Below are 6,000 nucleotides of genomic sequence, written 5' to 3'. Positions count from 1 at the left end.
TCTGCCCTCGCCTGCTGGGGCATCCCACACCCACTGCAAGAGGGACCTGGAGGGGCTGGAGCGTGTCCAGGGCAGGGAATGGAGCTGGGGAAGGGTCTGGAGCCCCAGGAGAGACTGAGGGAGCTGGAAAGGGGCTCAGCCTGGAACAAAGGAGGCTCTGGGGGGACCTTGTGGCTCTGCACAACTCCCTGACAGGAGGGGACAGCCGGGGGGGTCGGGCTCTGCTCCAGGGAACAGGGACAGGAGGAGAGGGAACGGCCCCAGGATGGGACAGGGAGGGTTTAGGTTGGATATTTGAGAAAATTTCTCCATGGAAAGGGTTCTCCAGGCCTGTCCCAGCTGCCCAGGGCAGGGGTGTGTCCCCATCCCTGTGTGCTCAGTAAATCTGTGGATGTGGCCCTTGGGGACACGGGGCAGTGGTGGCTTTGGCAGTGCTGGGGGAATGGACCTCTATGGTCCTGAGGTTTTCCCAGCCTTCATCATTCCATGATTTTCTGTTCCTCTCTTCTGCATTTCCCTGGCTCCGTGCAGGGTTGGAGCAGGAGGAGTAAATCAGGGATTATTTACAGAATCATGGAATTGTTTAGTTTGGAAAAGCCCTCCAGGACCATCGAGCCCAACCATCCCCAGCACTGCAAGGCCACCACTGCCCCGTGTCCCCAAGGCCACATCCCATTGCCTGAATGTTGTTCTGCTGCTGTTGTCGTTCATTTAGGCAAAGCAAAATGCTCAAATGTATTTAGGATTTCTAGACCTGACCCTATAAATGCATTTTAAAGGAATTTTGAACCACCCTTAACTTTCTGCGCCGTCCAAAGCAGCTTCCCAATAAACCCTGTGTTTGTAACCTGAAATTCCCTGGCAGGAGTCCATTTAAACAGCTGTCACCACCCCATAATTATCATCTGCCACAGACTAATATTTACTTTTTTAATTCATTTCAAACCCCTTTGTTTCACTGTGTACAAATTAAGAACTAAGTGTGGTGTGCTGGTCCCTGAATGCGTGATTGCAATTAAGGTGGTGCCTTGCAGAAATAATACACGGAGGGTTAATTTGGACCACGAGCTGCTTTTCATTCTGCTTTTGTGTTTCTCTACAAGTGAATTATCCGAGGGTGGCGCTGAGAAAACCACAGTTCTTTGTAGCTGAGCTCTAAGGTTGTGTTTTTAATGGGAGTGTTTTTAATGAGGGCTCAGAGCCTGAATTGTTGATGCAAAGCAGATGAGTTCTGTTTGCTCATTCTGTGAGAGGTGAGAGGCTCTGAGCGGTGCTTGTGGCCCCAGTCCTGAACTTTCCTAAAGCAAATTAGGGAATTTCTGATGGAAATGGCAGCACCTGAAGAGTTCAGTCACAGGAGGTCTCTGCACAGGTCTCTGTTTTTCTGTTTTCAGCAGCATTTGGCTCTTAAAGATTTGATGATGCCTTGGGAATAAAAATGTGATATATAAAAATATTATCTGTTTTGTCACGAAATACAAATGTGAGTGAATGTAACCTAAATGAATAATTCCCTGTCACAGAACAGAATTGGAGTGGTGCCAGCATTTCATTCCCAGTCTTGGACTAAATCACAATTTTTGAGGCCCATTTGCACCTTTAAATGCTCTGTGGGGTCTAGAAGAAGCATCTAACTTTTAAATATGAATAAAATGAGAATTTCCAAGTTTTAATACAGCAAAATTAATCTGAAGGTAGATACAGGTTTTTTAAAAAACCCAAACTCTTTACTGTTTACCCCAGTAAAATTTAAATTACTCAACATAAACAGCAAGGGAGAGAGGCTTCAAAAAATGAGAGAAAAGGAAAAAGTTCTTAAAATTAGGAGGAAAAAAATCTCAGTTGACATTTTTAGGGGAAAAAAATTGCTATAATTTGTGAAACACTTATTGCATGTTGTCTTTTAGAAATACTGTTTTTAACTGTATTTAAACCAGGAAGAAAAAGTTCGTTTCCTGATTTATCCATCCCTAATTCTTAAGCAGTGACTCTCAAACCACTTGGGCCTCTGGGTGTGATCAAAAGCAAAAGATTTTGAAGGTTTTTGTGTGGCTCTTGTGACACTATAAATGATCCCAGGTTTGTGTGCTGCCACTTTTGCTCTCCTTTGGGCTCAGTTTTCAGGGATCAGCATTTGGGTATTGCTGATGTTAAAGGTGGAATTGCATAAAACCTGGACAACCTGTGTGTGCTGTTCTGCTTTTCATTTCTCTGGAAAAAAAACCCAGGAAATGGTGCTTTTTACCTTACATAAACCTTTGATCCCATTGATCAGTGCTGGCCCACATCACTCCTGCCTGGTGCCAGCCTTTCCATAATTTCTGCTGCAGATGGAGCTGAAAATTCTGGCAAATCTGCTCTGCACAAGCATCGATATCAGTTGGAAAAGCAGATTTTTCCTTGCCCTTCCGGAGTCATTGGATCCCTCTGTTTCCCAGTGTTGTTCCCTGATCCCACTGAGCTTATTCCTGGTTTTGTTAGTCCTCCATCCCTGACATCCTGGTGTTGAGTGCTGCCCATCCCACAGGGATTTGGCTGCTCAAACCTCAGCACCAGCCAAGGAGAAGGAATTCTGGGTTGGTTTTGTGAGAATCTGTGGCTCAGATGTGCTGGAATGGTGAGCCTGGARCAACCTGGGCTAGGGAAGGTGGCCCTGCCCATGGGATGGGATCATCTTTAGGGTCTTTTCCAACCCAAACCTTTCTGGGATTCTGTAATATAATCCTATCAAGTGAGGATTATATTATTAAATGATGGCTTTAGGTGTTACTCAGTATAACAGCATTGGTTAAAAACAATAATAAAAATCAAGGTGAACATTTGGTTTGGATGGATTTTCTGGGTGAGAAAATCTGTCAGGGCTAATCTGAATTGTTCCCCACTTTGCTTTTTTTTTTTTTGCTTCTATGAGCCCATCAAATAATTGCAGTCTACTCCAAGAGAAGCTGCTGGCTTTCAGTGCCATTGGCATTATAAATTATCCATCTGGAGAGAGCCAAACTGTGTAATTCAGGCCAGGGGAGAACATAAAAGGAGCATAAATGGTGCAGAAATGTTTTTTGGGCCTGGTGCCCAGCTCTGCTTTGCCCCAGTGCTGGAGAACCAGGCCAGGGACATTGATTTCTGTGGCGGGACTGCCTGGTTGTCTTGTCCTTGTGAGGCTCAGGAATGTTTTTCCATGTGGGAATTGCCTTCCCTGGCACTTTACCCCCCTGTGTGCTGTGGGGTTGGTGCTGCTCCAGTGTGCTGTGTCCTGCTGTGCTGCTGGAGTCAGGAGCTTCCCAAACAAGGGTCATTCCCAAATTCCAGCCAAACCAGCCTTCATGGTTTTGGAGATGCATTTATTGCCGTGTACACATTAAAACAAAATTTTCCATGGCATGGAAAAGTGAGGATTCCCCCAAGAGCAGCTGTACCTGGAGGTGTTTCACTGTCTCAAATTCAGTTCTCAGAAATCAAATTTTAGTCTTGTAGTGCTCTGAAGTATTGTTTGTGTTTCAAAAGCCAGAGAATTTCCTGTCGTTTTAAAAATCGTTTATCCATGCAGCATAATTTAGTAGCTTAAAGAGCTTTCTTGGGATTAGCAGAGAGAGTGAAATTAAAGTATTGCATAAAAGAAATTGCAGAGAACCTGATTTCATTGAATCCCACAATGGTTGGGTTGGGAGGGACTTCAAAGCCCACCCAGTGCCACCCCTTCCATGGCAGGGACACCTCCCACTGTCCCAATGTCCAGCCTGGCCTTGGGCACTCAAAGGGATCCAGGGGCAGCCACAGCTTCTCTGGGCACCCTGTGCCAGGGCTGCCCACCCTCCCAGGGAAGGATTTACATCCACAATTACATTTCATGATTTGTTTTATATAAACCACTCTTGATCCAGGCCGTTGTCCCATTGACACACTTGGCCGTGGTTTTGTGACCCCGGCTGTGTTTCCTCTCAGGCTTTGATTTCCCCAGGCAGAAGCTGATCCCAGCTGTGAAATTCCAGCAAGGATTGGCACATCTGAGCCAGCACCAAATCCTGGCCTTGAGCCCACGCAGGGGCTGCTCTTGGTGGGATCCCTGCTTAGAGGATATTCCTTGGTGGGATCCCTGCAGATGGAGCTGCCTGTGGGGTCAGGAATGTCCCTAAAACAGAGAAAAACCCCACTGTTGATGGTATTCTGTGCCTTGCAGGGCTGGTTTTGTGCTGATCATCTGTGACTGTTCAGGGTGCAGTTCCTCATGTGCAGGATGGTTTAACCCTTCCCACAGCAGCCAGAAATCCTGCTCAGAGCCAAAAGGGCTGCCTTCCCTTCATCCTGGGGGATTGCAATCCCAGCAGCTATTGAAGCATCCCATTGTAGCCTTTATCCCATTGCTGTCTCACTGCTTCCCTGAGCATCAGGCAGGATACTCTTGGGATACTCTGAGGATGAGGTGGGAGGAGCAGCAGAGCAGGATCCTGCACAGAGGTTAACAACTGGGCAGGATTCTCATTTGTCCCTCCTTCACATACCCCACTGCCTCCCTCAACCCTTTTGTGTCACTTTAATATCCGAGAGCCACCCTTGGGATCAAACACAGGCTTACCTAAAGCTGCAGGAAGATTTTTTCCCCCCTTTGCCAGCATTAGTGTTCCCCTCACAAAGCTGCCAGCCGTGAAAGCAGCCGTGGCACAGCAGCTGCTGCGCTTTATCCCGCTCATCTCGTCCAAGAAATCCCATTTTAACCTCTTCCCAGGGACTCTCTGTCATGTGTGTCTGCTGGAGAGATGGAGCCTGGTTTTGTGAGTGTTCAGCTCTGCTGTGCTTGTGATTGCTTGTGTTGGAAAATCAGAGGTGTAGGGATAATTCAGCTCCCATAGGGACTTTCACAATGAACTTCACATTTTGGGGGAAACTCCTGCAAATGGAATTTCTGTGCACACCTGAGTGGTGACCCCAGCACTTATAACCCAACCTTTAGATTTCTCCTTCACCTGCAGATTGCTTTCTTTTTCCTCATTGCTATTCCCTGGTGGAGGTTGATAAATTCAATACCTGCAGGAGGAAATGGAGATTCTTTTCCAAGCACCATCACCACGTTTGTTTAGCTGGGTGCAATTGTCTTCCCAGTTGATGGCAAGATTGATGAGGATGCCAAATAATGTGGAATGTAGCAGATCAGTCCTATTGATTTATCCATAAGTAGCTAAAGTGGTCTTAATCAGCTCCAGTATCCATGGAAATGGGGAGGGAGCAGAGGATGGAACAAGGGAGGTTCCCCTGCTACAAACCATGAGGCACTGTCAGATATTTGAAAATATTTCAGTATTGAAATATTTGAAAATATTTTGCCAAATTCAGCCAGAACTTCCTTGCTTTACAGGAAAGTTTACCTTTCCCAACCTTTTGATTAATTACTTCTTTTGTAATTATTTCTCTTTCCAGAGTGAATGTTGGTGTGAAAAGCAGTACAATGGGAAAAAAAAAATCCTTTGCTTTGTTGATTTTTACCACTGCAAAAAGTGGCTGAATTCCCATGTAAAATAGAGTCAAAGCAAAAACTGAGGTGATGGGAAACTGAGGGCTCCCAAAATGATCTGGGCTCCAAAGAATCTGGTCTGGAGCACAATCCTGGGTATAGAAACAGTGTTGGAACCTGGTTGTAAACATCCCTAACAGGGAATTTGTGAGGAAAACCTCCACTTGTGTCCTGGGGTCCAGCTGCATCCCAGCCTGCTGCTGATGGAGAGATTTGTGGGTGTTTTCTAAACTTCTGGTGGAGCTCTCAGGGCTGTGCTGTTCCAGCATCATTGGACATTGAGGTGATCAAAAACCAGCACAGAATTCCCAGAGAAGCTGTGGCTRCCCCTGGATCCCTGGACATTGGGACASTGGGAGGTGTCCCTGCCATGGTGGGGCTGGAACTGGATGGGATTTAAGGATCCCAAACCATTGTAGGATTCCCTGATGCTTCCAAAGGAGAAGATGATGATTTCTGTTCCTAGCAAAGGCTTTGTGTGTTTTATTGAGCAC

Source organism: Malurus melanocephalus, unplaced genomic scaffold (assembly GCF_030028575.1).
Source record: "Malurus melanocephalus ecotype Western Australia unplaced genomic scaffold, MMel_1.1 scaffold_841, whole genome shotgun sequence".
Taxonomy (NCBI): Eukaryota; Metazoa; Chordata; class Aves; order Passeriformes; family Maluridae; genus Malurus; species Malurus melanocephalus.
The sequence above is the reverse complement of the archived record's forward strand: the minus strand, read 5'-3'. Positions refer to the sequence as shown.